The sequence below is a fragment of the Chiloscyllium plagiosum genome, unplaced genomic scaffold (assembly GCF_037043375.1).
Source record: "Chiloscyllium plagiosum isolate Xiang-an unplaced genomic scaffold, Cpla_swu_hap1 HiC_scaffold_42, whole genome shotgun sequence".
Lineage (NCBI taxonomy): Eukaryota > Metazoa > Chordata > Chondrichthyes > Orectolobiformes > Hemiscylliidae > Chiloscyllium > Chiloscyllium plagiosum.
The window spans coordinates 59,706,744-59,722,891 of record NW_028270180.1 but is presented as its reverse complement, the minus strand read 5'-3'; the positions used below and the strand labels follow the sequence as shown (position 1 = coordinate 59,722,891).

Genomic DNA, 16,148 nt, shown 5'->3' with positions numbered 1-16,148 from the left:
TCCTTGATCACATTATTCCTATCCAGATGTTCATAAATCCTATCCCTTACAATTCTCTCTAAGATTTTGCCCACAACAGAAGTGAGACTCACCGGCCTATAGTTACTAAGGTTATCCCTACTCCCCTTCTTGAACAAGGGAACCACATTTGCTAGCCTCCAATCTTCTGGCACTACTCCTGTAGACAACGAGGACATAAAAATCAAGGCCAATGGCTCTGCAATCTCCTCCCTTGCTTCCCAGAGAATCCTAGGATAAATGCCATCAGGCCCAGGGGACTTATCTATTTTCACCCTTTCCAGAATTTCCAACACCTCTTCTCTACATACCTCAAAGTCATCCATTCCAGTTAATTGTGACTCAGTACTCACATTGACAACAATGTCCTGTTCCTGATTGAATACTGACGAAAGGTATTCATTCAGTGTCTCCCCAATCTCTTCAGCCTCCACACGCAACTTCCCACTACTATCCTTGACTGGACCTATTCCTGCCCTAGTCATTCTTTTATTCCTGACATACCTATAGAAAGCCTTAGGGTTTTCCCTAATCCTACCAACTAAGGACCTTTCATGTCCCCTCCTTGCTGCTCTTAGCTCTCTCTTCAGGTCCTTCCTGGCTACCTTATAACTCTCAATCGCCCCAATTGAACCTTTACATAGGCTGCCCTCTTCCCTTTAACAAGGGATTCCAATTCCTTATTAAACCACGGCTCCCTCACACGACCCTTTCCTCCCTGCCGGACGGGTACATACTTATCAAGGACACTCAATAGTTGCTCCTTGAACAAGCTCCACATATCAATTACACCCTTGCCTTGAAGCTTACTTTTCCAGGCCACACATCCTAAGTCATGCCTCACAGCATCATAATTTCCCTGCCCCCAGCTATAACTCTTGCCCTGTAGTGCACACTTATCCCTCTCCATCACTAGAGTAAAAGTCACCGAATTGTGGTCACTGTCCCCAAAGTGCTCACCTACCTCTAATTCTAACACCTGGCCTGGTTCATTACCCAGAACCAAATCCAGTATGGCCTCACCTCTTGTTGGCCTATCTACATATTGTGTCAGGAAACTCTCCTACACACATTGGACAAACACTGACCCATCTAACGAACTTGAGCTATAGCTTTCCCAATCAATATCAGGAAAGTTAAAGTCCCCCATAACAACCACCCTATTACTTTCACTCTTCTCTTGAATCATCCTCGCAAACCTTTCTTCTACGTTTCTAGGACTGTTAGGAGGCCTGTAAAAAACTCCTAACAGGGTGAGCTCACCTTTCCTATTCCTAACCTCAGCCCAAACTACCTCAGATGGCGAGTCTTCATCCATCGTCCTTTCCACAGCTGTAATACTATCTTTGACAAGCAATGCCACACCTCCCCCTCTTTTACCCCCACCTCTGACCCTTCTAAAACATTTAAACCCTGGAACCTGCAACAGCCAATCCTGTCCCTGTTCTACCCATGTCTCCATAATAGCCACAACATCGAAGTCCCAGGTACCAACCCACGCTGCAAGTTCACCTACCTTATTCCGTATACTTCTTGCATTGAAGTATACACACTTCAAACCACTTTCCTGTTTACAGGCACCCTCCTTTGAAATTGATGCCATGTTCCTGACCTCCCTACACAACAGGTCCTGCACCCTGAAGCTACAGTCTGGGTGCCCATGCCCCTGCAGAGTTAGTTTAAACCCCCCCCAAGAGCACTAGCAAACCTCCCACCAAGGATACTGGTGCCCCTCAGGTTCAGGTGCAGACCATCCTGTTTATAGAGGTCCCACCTTCCCCAGAAAGAACCCCAGTTATCCAAATACCGGAATCCCTCCCTCCTGCACCATCCCTGTAGCCACGCATTTAACTGTTCTCTCTCCCTATTCCTCGACTCTCTATCACGTGGCACGGGTAACAAACCAGAGACAACAACTCTGTTCGTTCTAACTCTGAGCTTCCAACCTAGCTCCCTGAAAGCCTGCCTAACATCTTCAGCGCTCCTCCTACCTATGTCATTGGTGCCAATGTGGACGACGACTTCGGGCTGCTCCTCCTCCCCCTTAAGGACCCGGAAAACACGATCAGAGACATCACGTACCCTTGCACCTGGGAGGCAACATACCAAACGTGAGTCTCTCTCGTTCCCACAAAACCGCCTATCTGTGCCCCGAACTATCGAGTCCCCAATTACTATTGCTCTGCTCTTCTCCACCCTTCCCTTCTGAGTAACGGGGACAGGCTCCGTGCCATAGGCCTGAGCCCCGTTACTTACCCCTGGTAAGTCGTCCCCCCACAAGTATCCAAAACGGTATACTTGTTCTTGAGGGGAACGGCCGCAGGGGGTCCCTGCACTGGCTGCTTCCTCCCAGTCCCCCTCACTGTCACCCATCTATCTGCCGTCTTTGGAGTTACTACTTCCCTAAAGCTCCGATCTATGACCCCCTCTGCCTCCCGAATGATCCTAAGTTCATCCAACTCCAGCTCCAGTTCCCTAACGCGGTCTTGGAGGAGCTGGAGGTGGGTGCACTTCCTGCAAGTGTTTTCAGCAGGGACGTCCATGGCATCCCTCACCTCAAACATGTTGCAAGAGGAACATTCCACTGCCTTCACTGCCATCCCTCTGAAAGTAACCTTTTATATATAAAAAAAAACTGGGTCTAAAGAATACAACAAGCAAAATGCAGCACTTACCTACTTACCACAACGGGTCTTATTATTTATTTTAGAGGAGGAGGGCGGGTGGGAGACACTACCTCTGTAGTGCCTCGGGGTCTTCTGCGCGCTTTTAAAGGGGAAAAAAACCTCCCCGGCTGCCTCTCCGGTCTTCGTCACTTCCCCCTGCTGCTCCCGCTCTTTCTGTAAAGAGAGAAAAAAACACCGCTGCCCGCGACCGGTAAGTAATTTTAAAACAAACTGTCTTACCTTAGCTGCTGCTCGCACTCAAAGTGTACCTAACCTGTACAAACTCTTGTGCCTATCGTTCTTTGTCCCCACATTTTGAAGCACCGGTACTTTCTGTGGGTGGTGAAGGAGCTAACTACTGACTCGCAGAAAAACCATGTGGTCAGAGACCCGATCGATCTGTCATGCAGCGGGAATTGCATTGCTCAGAACAGACGTGTTTGCTGTGTGGGCCTGAAACCGAGCTCGATCACACACAGATACGGTGTAACAGCCGCCAGCAGATGTGGAGACGGTTGGGATGGTTTCATTCGCACTCTGGGAAAAAGACTGGATCCTAAATTCAGGGGAGCTAAGAGTCACAGATAGAAGGCTGAGAATTGGTTTGGGAACGATATGACCGAATGGCGGGCAGACCAGATGGGCTGAAAGCTCTAACTGTCCTCCGATGCCTTCTGGTCTCTGGCCATCCAGTATCTAAGGAAATAGAAACAGAGTTAATCGTGCATTTCGAAGTCCTCCTCATAACTCGGCGAGGTGAGAGATGAAACAGATCTGCGATTAAATTTTGAGACTGGGAGAATGTTTGGAGACGGAGTAATAAAAGAGAAACTGAGTATAAAGTTGAGAGTCAGGAGATATTCAATCCAAAGTTAGACGGAGATGGACATGGAGAAATAAGTGTCACTGGTCTTGAAGACTTAACTCGGTTTTCCATTCCAAGATTCTACCAGACCTGCTGAGATTTTCCTGAAATTTCTTTTGTTGGTACTGAAACAGAAGGGAGAATTGTGATCCTGGACCAATCAGCTATGTCTGCTCTGTGGACGTTTGAATTCTCTGTTCGAACAAATCACTTCTGACCCACACGGAAACCTCACTATCCTGCATCACCCCCATCCGTGTTACTGACAATAAGTTGTTCATTACGTAAACCCATGTGGGTACACAACAGCATCATTTACCGAGTGAACTGGTAAAATTTCAGGGAGAGTTCCATTCGGTTCCATCAGAGCATTCTCATTCAGTTAATTCTATTGCAGCACCATTTGACATTCAGCTGTCACTTTCATGTGGCCATTCGCATTCGACGTCTCTGGTCATTTGGGTTTGGGCACTTTTGGAATGGAACCTCGCGTTTTGGGAGGGACATCGTTTATAGCATATTCGGCTGAACTGAGAACCTTGTCTCTTGCACCTGCAGTACAGTGGAGACAGTTTTCACTCAGAAACCAAGAGATGATCAAAAATGGAGGAAAAAAATGTGTCGATAAAACCTGCCTCAGCGAGCGAATTCGCTCTTGCAACATTAATGGAGAGCGGCAAACCTATTAAGAAACAACAGCGCCCTGTGTGGGTCTCGACCCCACACCATTGAGATTACAGGTCTCAAGCTCTACCGACTGAGCGAACCAGGACAGGATTGGTGTTGGTTAATTTATCATTTCATACTGAGTTTATATCAGCTGACACGGCAATTTTCAAAAATCTCGTTCATTCCTCCCCATTGCAAATAACATGATTCAAGTCTTTCAATTCTCAGATTTATTCCTTCAGATCATTACAATCCATTTAGGCCTTGCCCCGGGATTTACCATTCTCTGTTAATATTTTCATATTTTGACCCTGATCCTTAGGTCGCCGAAGTGATTCGCAGACACTCTAGCAGACTGCAAATCAATCGGGAAAATGCCTCAGGAAGCCAAATCATTTCTGATTAGAGTGTAGGGAATCCCATCTGCTGAAGAGATATAGTCCTCACAATCAACATTTTCTTTGTTCTACCTGCCTACAAAGTTTACCACTTCCAATATTCGAGACAGGAATTCTGATTATAAAATGTTTTTAAAACAGGAACAATCTTGTGAAGCCATTTCCAATTTGGATTAGAATTTTTTCACACGGTAACAGCCGTTCCTGAGGAAGGAGTTTCCATGAGCTGTGGCCCAGGGCTGGGGAGGAAGCCACTGATTGAAACTGCCGTGGCCCCTTTCTGTTGGCAGCAGGGGCTTGTAGAGAGTGGGGTCGCATTCTGCTGCACGTGATCGTCTCAATCACTGCGGATTCAGGGTCAAACATGGATGAGTATTCGTGGTTGTATTGTTCGTACATGGTCGGTCTCAGTACTTGATGTGAAATATTTGAGGCTCTGTGCTCTTTTTGGGCTAGGACAACCAACATTTAAGCCAAATGCTCTGACCATTTGAGACACAGCAACTGGCAGCAAAATTGTGCGTGTACACATCCAAACCCACAGTGCTCGAGAGGATATGGACAGCGGTAGTTCTCATTATTTTAAGAATCAGCTGCTCATGTTCCCGTGTTTATCGCAGAGAGGGTGAGTAACCCGAAGAGTAACAAACACACCCATAAAGCAATATCAGGACCTGTGTAGATCTGTCATAAAAAGCTACCTGCAGTTGTTCTATTGCAAAGTTGGGTTTCAAACCCACGACGCAATAGAGACTGTACCCTAAACCCAGCACATTAAATCTATCTGGATTCGTGATGCTGGAAGAGCACAGCAGTTCAGCAAACATCCGAGGAGCAGTAAAATCGACATTTTAGGCAAAAGCCCTTCATCAGGATTACAGGGTTTCGCCGGAAACGTCGATTTGACTGCTCCTCGTATGCTGCCTGAACTGCTGCGCTCTTCAGCACCACTAATCCTGAATCTGGGGTCTCCAGCATCTGCATTCATTGTTTTTACCTACATTAAACCACTCGGCGACGCTCCCTGATGATAACTAAGCGCCTAACCTGTCAAGACTAATGTTTCAGCATCGCTTCACTTCAGGCAATTTCCCCTGGCACTTTCTATGAATACCTTCGCATAATTTAAAAAAAAAATTACAACAATTTGAAAGGTTTGCACGGTGTGGACATTAGTGAGAAGCTGAATATTCTTCGACAGTTTTCCCCGGAGCTTCAGGCCTGAGGGATGTCCTTGGAAATGTTTACAAAATCATGAGGTAGACGAGCAGAGAACATAGTCAATCTACACTTTTTCAGAGGTCACGTGAGTTTAAAGCGAGATAGCATAGGTTTAATGTGAGAGCAGTACAATTTGAAAGGGATGTGAGCGACACCTATTTTTAATACAGACGTTTTTTGTGCGTGTGGAATAAATTGCCACATTTAGTGGCAGAGATTGGTGCACTCACAACACTTCAAAGGCATCTAAATAGGTGTAGAGACAGGAAGTGTTCGGAAAGATAAAGGACAAATATTGGCAAATATGTTTAGATTAGTTACGGTCATCTGTTCAGCAGGTGCAAGTTGGATAGGAAGGTTTGCTTCTGTGCTCGGCAATTCTGTGACACTCCAGTACCTGACAACAGTTTGAATAGACCACTTGCAAAAACGCATGCTGTTTGTTTCTAAGTCAGCGTGTTTGAATTTCATTTTTTCTTGAAGCGTAATGTTTTGAAATGACACAGAGAGGAAAGTTTTCCAGATATTTACAGACAATGACCATTCTCCTTGATACATTCCCAAGTTCTCCATCAAATAATTTCGTTGACTAAAAAAAACCTCACAAATCGTGTTATCCCCTCAACTCTCCAGTGAATCCAAAAACTGACAGCTCTTAACGTGGACCAGGTGCAAAACTCAAAAGGCAGAGTCATTATCAGACACACAAACTCATTACTTCTGTCTGTGAGGCAGTGTGAGACGTGTATGTCAAGAACTGCTCACACAAATAGCACCGAAGCAATTCCAAACGGAGCTTCCCGACATTCTGGAGATTTAGTGCATGCCAAGTAACTCAAAGTGTTCAAGTAACATAAAACATAACAGAAAAATGTACCATGCAAAGTGAATATTACCAATTATATTCTCGGTTAAATTAGGTCAACAATATGTAGGTGCCTCCATCTGATCGAGCGAGCCAATCTCCAGCCTCCCTCACCAGGACAGTAATGAAGGAATTGAGAGAAATATAACAAAGTTTCACGTTGCAGTTGCCCACCTTTTAGCTACAACAACAAAAAACGAGGGAGCAGATTCAGTGCAGGATCTGGCTTCACAACAGCGGTGAAATAACGATGTCCACTCACTTTCAGGGAAAACTGTGAACAACTCATATTGTCCAGAATATGAATACACAGCGCAGGCTGTTTAGTTCCCATATTCTACTGCTGCCCTGACATTCATACGAAAGTGTACATTTCAAAGAGAGCGTTTGTAGCTGTGGAATGACAGTGGCAGCTGTTTCCCCTCGCTCTTACTGCCGCCCTTGGTAGTGTAGGGGCTGGTATTCTCATCTTACACGCGGTAGTTGAGTGTGCAATTCTCTGTTGTGGAAAAGCGGAGTGTTTTGGAGCAGAAAGATGTGAAGTTCGGATGCTTCTGGAGATCTTGTTGAAAAGTTCGGTGACGCGAGGAAGATGGTTTGCAGACTTTTCCTCGCCTGTCTGGGTGACATTCTCAGCGCTGCAGAGGTTCCTGTGAAGCGCTGCTCTCATGTTTTGGTACGAATTCATTTGGTTTCATTCCCGCTGCTTCCGTTTGTTGGGATTGCAGATTGGGTCCAACGGATGGAATCCGTCGATGAGTGCCCTGCTTCCAGGAATTGTCTGGCTGTCTTCTGCTTGCCCTGTCCTATTATTATGCTATTCTAGTCGAATGTGTGGCCCTTGCCGTTTGTATGTATTGCTGCTAGGGACTGCTGGACTGACACCCACACAAATTCTTTGCCAAGAACCAATATCCACACACCTTCATTCGCAGATGCATGGCACACAAAGTTCGCAGCGAGGATATGCTTTGAGGTAATTTTTAAATCATGCTTCCCTGTATTAAAAACAAATTCTGGAAAACGATATCCAGACTCCTCCGAACATTCGGACTTATGACAGCACAGAAACCCAGAGCCTCACTCAGACAACTCACGAGGAAACAAGGCCCAATCCGCATCATGTGCAGGTCAAACGTGGTTGACGAGATTCCACGCAGGGACTGCACGAAACAGGACAAAGGAGAAAGAGGCTGACAACTAGAGAGCTGCATTCATAATTTCACCTGGACTGTAAACGCCTCGGACAGCTGTTCCTTGCAGGTATGCACAGAATATTGAATGTCTCTGATTCCAGGGCTTGGAACTCGGATGATATGACCGTTTGCAGCACTGGTCACTTCCTTGTGTGAGGTAACTCCTGATGGAACACATGTGACACTCTATTGCTCATTGAGAAATACATCCAAAATAGGAGCTCATAGCAGCATTTCTGTTGTCTTTCGGGTGCTGTCCCTGACATGCCCTGTGGCATTGCACTTATTCTGTGTTTCCTGAGGGTTCGGAACATGCTTCCACGATCGCATTATGGGCAGTAATCTGCATTTTCGCTTCAATAACGGGTGTGTGAAGCCGAGGTCCACCATTCTCGATTCTATTTTTCTCTTATGCACAACTGCAATACAGTAAAGGATCAATTAATATTGTAAGATGATATACAGAGGCGTGTGAAATACCGAAGTTTTAATGACATTTATGCAATGGTTAGAGATTACCTTGATTCAGGAAATAAGGATGTAAATTCGGTTTGACTGGAGTTGAGGAACAGTGAGGAATGAACTCATAAGCATGTGTAGTTTACAAGCCCACTCGCAGTAACCACAAAGCGAAATAAATCGTACAAGGAAAAAATATTGTGTGTGAGTGACAAAAATGGCATTAGTCATGCGTGATTTTAACTTCCCATCTAAAACTCTCGATTCCATTGTAAAAACGTTTGGAGAACCATAATCAAAAAAATCCCACATGTCCCATAAAACATTACGAGGGATATCTTGGTAATTGATTACTCTACTGGTGACTTAATTTTCCTATTTTCTTGGAAACCGTCTCTTTAATTGTGAGCATCAGAAAAGGCTTTCTTTTGCCAGCAAGAAATAAATATGTGATTAACCTTTGTTCGTTTCATGTACAAGAACACTGAGACTCCTCTACACTGCACATCTTTTGCGTTTCTATCGATTTTAATCGAGCGTGTCTTTTGATTCTTCCCAACAAAGTATATGACCTCGCATTCCCGACATGAAACTGCATCTGCCAAGAATACTCCAATTGTTGGAGGGAATCCTGAGGAACAGAATGTACATGTATTTGGAAAGACAAGTACTGATTCGGGATATTTAACATGGCTTTGTGCGTGGGAAATCATGTCTCACAAACGTGATTGAATTTTTTGAAGAAGTAACAAAGAAGATTGATGAGGGCAGAGCAGTAAATGTGATCTATATGGACTTCAGTAAGGCGTTCAACAATGTTCCCCATGGGAGACTGATTGGCAAGGTTAGATCTCATGTAACAGTAGTGGACCTAACACCGACCCTTGTGGTACACCGCCAGTACCTGGACACCAAGAAGAACATGTTCCATCAACTATAACACTGTTTTCTATTGGCAAGCCAATTACTGATCAAAGCTGCCATCTCTCCCAAAATTCCATTCCTCCGCATTTTGTATGATAGCCTATTGTGGGGAACCTTATCGAACAACTTGCTGAAACCCATATACACCACATTAACTGATTTACCGTCATCTCCGTGTTTGGTCACTTTGTAAAAAAAGTCAGTAAGATTCGTGAGGCAAGGCCTACCCATCACAAAACCGTGCTGTCCCTGATCAGATTATTCTTTTCTAAATGGTCATAAATCCTATCTATAATAACCTTTTCCAACACGTTACTCACAACTCCAGTGAGACTCACTAGTCTGTAATTACCAGGGTTGTCTCTACGACACTTTTTGAACACGGGAACAACATATGCTATGCTCCATTCCACAGGCACTATTCCTGTAGACAACGATGATTTGACGATCGATGCCAAAGGCTCATCAATCTCTTCCCTTGATTCCCAGAGGATACTATGACAGATCCCATCCGGCCCAGGGAACTTGTCTGTTATCACACTCTCCAGTATTTCTATCACCTAATCCTTGTGAACCTCAATATCTACTACTCTAGACGCAAGTATCTCAGTATCTTCCTCGCCAACATTTTCATTTTCTACAGCGAACACTGTCGAAAAATATTTATTTAGCGCTTCCCCTATCTCCTCTGACTCCACACACAACTTCCCACTATTATCCTTGATTGTCCCAAATTTAACTCTCGTCATTCTTTTATTCCTGACATACCTCTGGAAAGCCTTCGGGTTAACCCTGATCCTATCTGCCAACAACTTCTCATGTCTCCTCCTGGCTCTTCTCAGCTCTCTTTTTAGATCTTTCCTGATATCGTTGGAACCCTCGAGCGTTCTAACTGAGTTTTCACGTTTTGTCCTAACATAAGACTTCTTGTTCTTCTTGACCAGGGATTCCACTTCCTTAGTAAACCACGGCTCACGCGTTCTAAATCTTCCTCCCTGCCTGACAGGTACATACTTATCTGGGACACACAGGAGCTTTTTCTTGAATAAGCTCCACATTTATAATGTGCTCACCCCCTGCAGTTTCCTACCCCATTCTCCGCTTCCTAAATCTTACCTCATTGCATCGCAATTTCCCTTCCACCAGCTGAAATTCTTGCTCCGTGGCGTACACCTATCCCTTTCAATCACGAAAGAAAACCTGAGAGAATTGTGATCGCTGTCTCCAAAGTGCTCGCCTACTTCCCAATCTAAAACCTGGCCAGGCTCATTACCCAGTACTAAATCGAAAGTGGCTTCGTCCCTTGAAGGCATGTCTACAAACTGTGTCAGGAAGCCCTCCTGCACACACTGGGCAAAAATTGACTCATCTATAGTACTCGTACTGTAGTGATCCCAGTCAATATTTGGATATTGATCTGAGTGTTCCAGAGTTTTTCATTGTCCCAAAGTCCAGATGAAGTTTGCATTCCTCACGTACGTGAGCGAGAATTCTTTCAACGCCTCAGATCAGTTCCTGTCCCGAGAACATCAGAGTCAATGTCCCGTCCTCTACTCGGTCCGACACTTCACACTCCTTCATCCTCCTCTGATTCCATTTCCCAAAGAGTTTCTCAAGATTTACAAAGCTGGAGCCTAAATTATATGGTTTGCTTCCTAAACATTTTTCCAACTGCCAACTGACAATATTTTCACAGTATCACTTCACAATCCTAGGGCTTGCACCATGTCCAGGGATGAGAAGTCCCGTTTGGTGGAGAGATTCCCGAGGCTGGTGAGTTTCACTTTGGAACAAAGATGGTTAAGTGAAATTTCCTTCGGTTGTTTGTAATGATGGGAGAGGGAGCGGTGGGGAATGAGCACTTTGACGAGCAGGAGGAAGTGTTGCCACTGACCCGAGTCAGAGAACAGAGGGCAGGGATTAAAGGAATCTCGTGAAAAGCAGCACTTCTGCTCAGGACGTTGAATAACAGCTGCAGAAACCCGATGTGTCGAGAGTGTATCTGGAAAGAGAAACAGAGATAATGCTTTAAATATGGAACATTTCTGATGAAGAACTCGACTTTCCCAAGTCGAATCAAATGACTGGTCTGGTTTGGAAGTTAGGTTTTCTGAACTTTGAGCGAATATTGTACCAGCAGGAAAGCATTCATAACGTAGTCAGCAGGATTTGAACCTATTTGGGGAAACCCCAATGGATTTGTAATCCATCGCCTTAACCACTCAGCCATGACTACAGACAGCTCCGCCGGCTTGAGCATTGACCAAATCAGCCGTGATCTCATTGAATGCTGCGGTTGACTTGATGAGCTGAATGCTTCCATCTCCTTTCATACCTTTGCTGTCAGAGACACTGAAGAAACTAGACAAAAGTGAGGACTGCAGATGCTGGAATCCTGACTTTAGATCAGAGTGATACTGGAAAAGCACAGCAGGTCAGGCAGCATCCGAGGAGCAGAAAAGTCGACGTTTCTGTTGCCAGTCTTTCTCCGTTGCGCAAACTATTTTCGTTTTAACAGAGATTATGTTTAAAGTATGAAACTTTTCTGATGAAGAACTCGAGTTCCAAAGTCTAATTAAATTACCGGCCTCGTTTGCAAAATAGGTTTTTTGAAATTTGAGCGAAAATTCGCCCAGCAGCAAGTCATTCAAAACGTAGTCAGCAGCATTCGGACGTACGCGGGGAAACCCCAATGGATTTTTAACCTATCACCTTAACCACTCGGCCATGAGTACTGACTAAAAAGCAGAGTTGAGCATTAACCAAATCAGCCGTGATCTCATTGAAAGTTGTCGCTGACTTGATGAGCTAAATGCTTCCATCTCCTCTCCCACCTCTGCTGTCAATTGTAAAGTGCGAGACACCAATGTAAAAGAAGAAAAACATAAAGTTTGGAAAAGATATTTGCAGCCAAACTGAGTCAAAATTATTGATTGAAAGGAAAATCACACTTGGCAATTTGCTAGATCTCTTTGCAAACATGATCAGCAGAGCTGATCATGAGAGGTATTGATCTGAGTGTTCTTGGACATGAAACAATCCAAGGTTAGTAACATATTCATTTCTTTTTCTAGGAACTGGTCTTTCCAGATGCTTACACTGAAAGAGATTTTTCCCAATATAAGACGGCAAATAAGTCCCATCCAACGCTGACACCATCGTGAGCGCTGCTGTTTCACAATGTCACAGAGTCAGGGTCAATTCCCGCCTCAAGCAACTGAATTTGTGGAGTTTGCACATTCTCCCCGTGGCTGTGTCCACTTGCTCTGGTTTTCTCCGACAGTCCAAAAATGTACCGGTTAGGTGAAATGGCCGTGCTAAATTGACGGGGTGAATGGAAAGAAATGCATTTGGGATGGGGCGGGTCGGTGTGGAGTTGCTGGGCCGAACGACCTGTTTCCACATTGTAAGTACTCTAATTTACAGTAATCAATGGCCAAGATATGGCGCACGTTGTTCGATGGTGCATATATGACTTTTCGATTGTTTTTCTTCAAAGTTTCTTTACAATTCAAACGGGAGTGGAAGAAGGGAAATGAATCTCTCCCATAATTCTTGCCTTCTTTTATCATTCACAGTCGGTATTTTTCCTGTACTTTTTTTTTTACACTGTGGTTTCTGTTAGTGTTCTTGTAAACGACACCGGCTGGTTTCCTCTTCTTCAATGTTCCTCATCTCTACCCAAACACATTTTCCTTCCTTATCTCCTGAATCAAAGTAATCTCTCACCATTGCATAATTGCCACGGAAACTGGGCTTTTCACACGCCTGTGTATGTCATTTTCCAATATGATCGTTTACTGGTTTGCAATTGCGCATGTGAAGAAGAAAACAGAATAGAGGCAGGTGGTCCTGGGTTTCAAACGCACGTAATTGCAGCTAAAACGCAGCTAACTGCACACAATGAGATCACGGAAGCATGCACCGAACCGTCAGGAAGCACACAATAAGTACAATGCTGGATGTCATGTCAGGAACAGGACCAGAAACACAACAGAAACACGTCTCTTGGGTACTATTTTGGACGTATTTCTCAATGAGCTATCGTTTTTTACATGTGTTCCGTCGGGAGTTACCTCACACAAGGAAGTAACCAGTGCTGCAGACGGTCATATAATCCGAGTCCCAAGTCCCGGAGTCAGAGGCACTCAGTGCCCTGTGTGTACCTACAAGGAACAGCTGTGCATGGGGTTTACAGGGTAACTGAACTGCATGAATACAGCTCGATGGTCGTCTGTCTGCTTCTCCTCTATAGTTTTCTGTGCAGTCCCTGCGTGCAATCTTGTCAACTCCATTTGTCCGGCACAAGATGGGTATTGGTCACTTGTCTCTGAGAGAGGCTGTTGGTTTATGTGTTGTCATAATTCCGAGTGTCAGGAGGAATCTGTTTGTCAGTTCCCAGAAACTTACTTTAATAAATGGAAGCGTACTTTGTAACTTGCCGCGTGGCGTATCCTCGTTGCGAAGTTCGTGCACTGCGAATCACGTTGTGGGACAATCCAATTTTGGCAAAGACTTTGTGTGGCAGTCACGAGTTGCCACGACCAGCTATCCCTAGTTGCAATACGGACAAATGGCAAGAATTGCAAATTCGATTAGAGCAGCACAAGTTTAATGTGACAGGGCAAACAGAAGGCAGCCAGAAGATTTCTGGGTGGAGGGCAATGACCCAAGGTACCTTTTCATATGAAAGTCTGTGCATCAGTAGTATCTGGGACCCAAGTAGTCTATGTTGGTTATTCATATTCCAGACAACTTGTGCTGTTCCCCGTTTACTCTGAAAGTGAATAGACATAGTTATTTCACCGTTATTTCAAAATAAGTTCCTGCCTTGAATGTGTTCGCCGTTTTTTGATACTGTGGCAAAAATGTGAGCAATCGCGATGTGAAACATTGCTATACTTCTTTCATTTCCTTCATTCCTGTCCTGGTGAGGGAGAAAGGTGATTGGCTCTCTCGATCAGATGGAGGCACCGGCGGATTGATGGCCTAATTTAATCACGGATATAATTGGAAATATTCACTTTTAATGGTTCGTTGTTCTGTTTTTTTATGATACTTGAGCACTTTCTGGGACTTGGCAGTACACTAAATCTCTAGTAGGTTTGGAATTGCCTCGCTGTTATTTGTGCGAGATGCTCATGTCAGAGACGACTCACAGTGCATCACAGACAGAACTTCCGCTTCGGTGTGTCTGATCATGGTACTGCCTTTTCAGTTTTGATTCTGTTGCACGTTAAGAGTTGTCAGTTTTTGGATTCGCTGGAGAGCAAAGTGGGTAATGCGATATGTGAGGTATTTTTCTTCAGCCAAAATCTTTGATGGCGAACTTGGGAAAGTGTCAAGAAGAATGGTCATGGACAGCAAATATCCGGAAAACCTTCATCTCTGGATCGGTTGGGCCCATCCACCCTCCAAACAAAATAACCAAACTCGCTGACTGAGTAACAAACATCATGTGTTTATTGGAAATGGTGTATTCAAACTGTTGTTGGTGGCTGAAGCATCTCAGAGTTGTCGAGCATGGAAACAAATCCCGCGATCCAACTTGCCCTTGCTAAATAGATAACCGAAATGAGTCCATACATATCTGCCAATATTTGTGCCTTATCTCTCCGACGTCTTCCTGTCTATACACCCATTCAGATGCCTTTGAAATGATGTGAGTGCACCAGACTCTGCCACTAAATGTGGCAATTCATTCCACACACACAAAAGTTCTGTGTGAAAAACATGTGTCCCTCACATCCCTTTAAATTTTTCCTGTCTAACATTAAACGTTTGCTATGTAGATTTGAACTTGCGTGTCTTGTGAAAAACTGCTCCCTGACTATTTACTTTGTCTATCTTCCTCATGATTTTATAAGCTTCTGTGAGGCCATATCTAAGCACTGAAGCTCCTGGGAATCTGACGAAGCCTATTCAGTTTCGTTCTCATGTCCAAGCAGTGCAAACCTTGCAAATTCCTGTAAAGGTTTTCTAAACTTACACTTGCAAGACGTGTGTCCAGCTGCAGCACTTGTTTGACTGCGTGGTGACTCTGGAGCTGCGAGTGGACTCACGGTGGAGCATCAGCAATTCTGGAGAGTTATGTTGCCTCCCAGGTGCTCAGGCCAGGGATATCGCCCATTGGCTGAAGAGCATTCGAAAAGGGGATCGTGAACAGCCAGTTGTCTTGGTGCATACAGGCACCAACGAAAAAGCAAAACGAGATGAGGACCTGCATGGAGAATTCAGGGAGCTAGGAGAGAAATTAAAGAGGATGACCTCAAAGGTAGTAATCTCGGGATTACTGCCTGCGCCATGTGACTGCCAACGTAGAAATGAATAAAAAAAGGCACGATGAACACGTGACTTGAGGAATGGTGCTGCAGGGCAGATTTTTTGGTTTTGCGACCAGTTCTGGGGAATGTAGGACTATAAGAAAATTGACGATCTACATCTGAACCAGACGGGAACGAATGTCCTTTCGGGAATCTTTGCTGCTGACGTTGGGGAGGTTTTATACTAATGTGACAGGGGGCTGGGCACCACAAGAGTAAACAATCGGCAGTGAGGTGGAAACTGGAAACGCTAAGAATCAGGAAGATAGCATTAATAATGGGAAGATTAGGCAGAGAGCAGATGAAATCAAAAGAACTGGTGGCCTGAAATGCATCTACTTTAATGCATGGAGCACAGACAGATGAACCTAGGGCTCAGGTTGGTGCCTGGGAATATGACGTTATTGCGATCACAGAGATTTAGTAGAAGGAAGAGCATGTTTGGCAACCAAATGTTCTAGGATATAGACGCTTCAGACGGGACAGGGAGGGAAATAAAAGGGGAAGGAGCTGCATTGCTGGTCAGGGATGATATCGTGGCTGT

General features: G+C 44.6%; 1 non-coding gene across 1 annotated transcript; it reads right to left on the bottom strand.

The window, feature by feature from the left end:
- Nucleotides 1–11,435: 11,435 nt before the first annotated feature.
- trnac-aca (transfer RNA cysteine (anticodon ACA)) lies at nt 11,436–11,517 on the bottom strand. The gene has a single exon. It is a non-coding gene; the product is annotated as a tRNA-Cys (tRNA).
- Nucleotides 11,518–16,148: the final 4,631 nt, after the last annotated feature.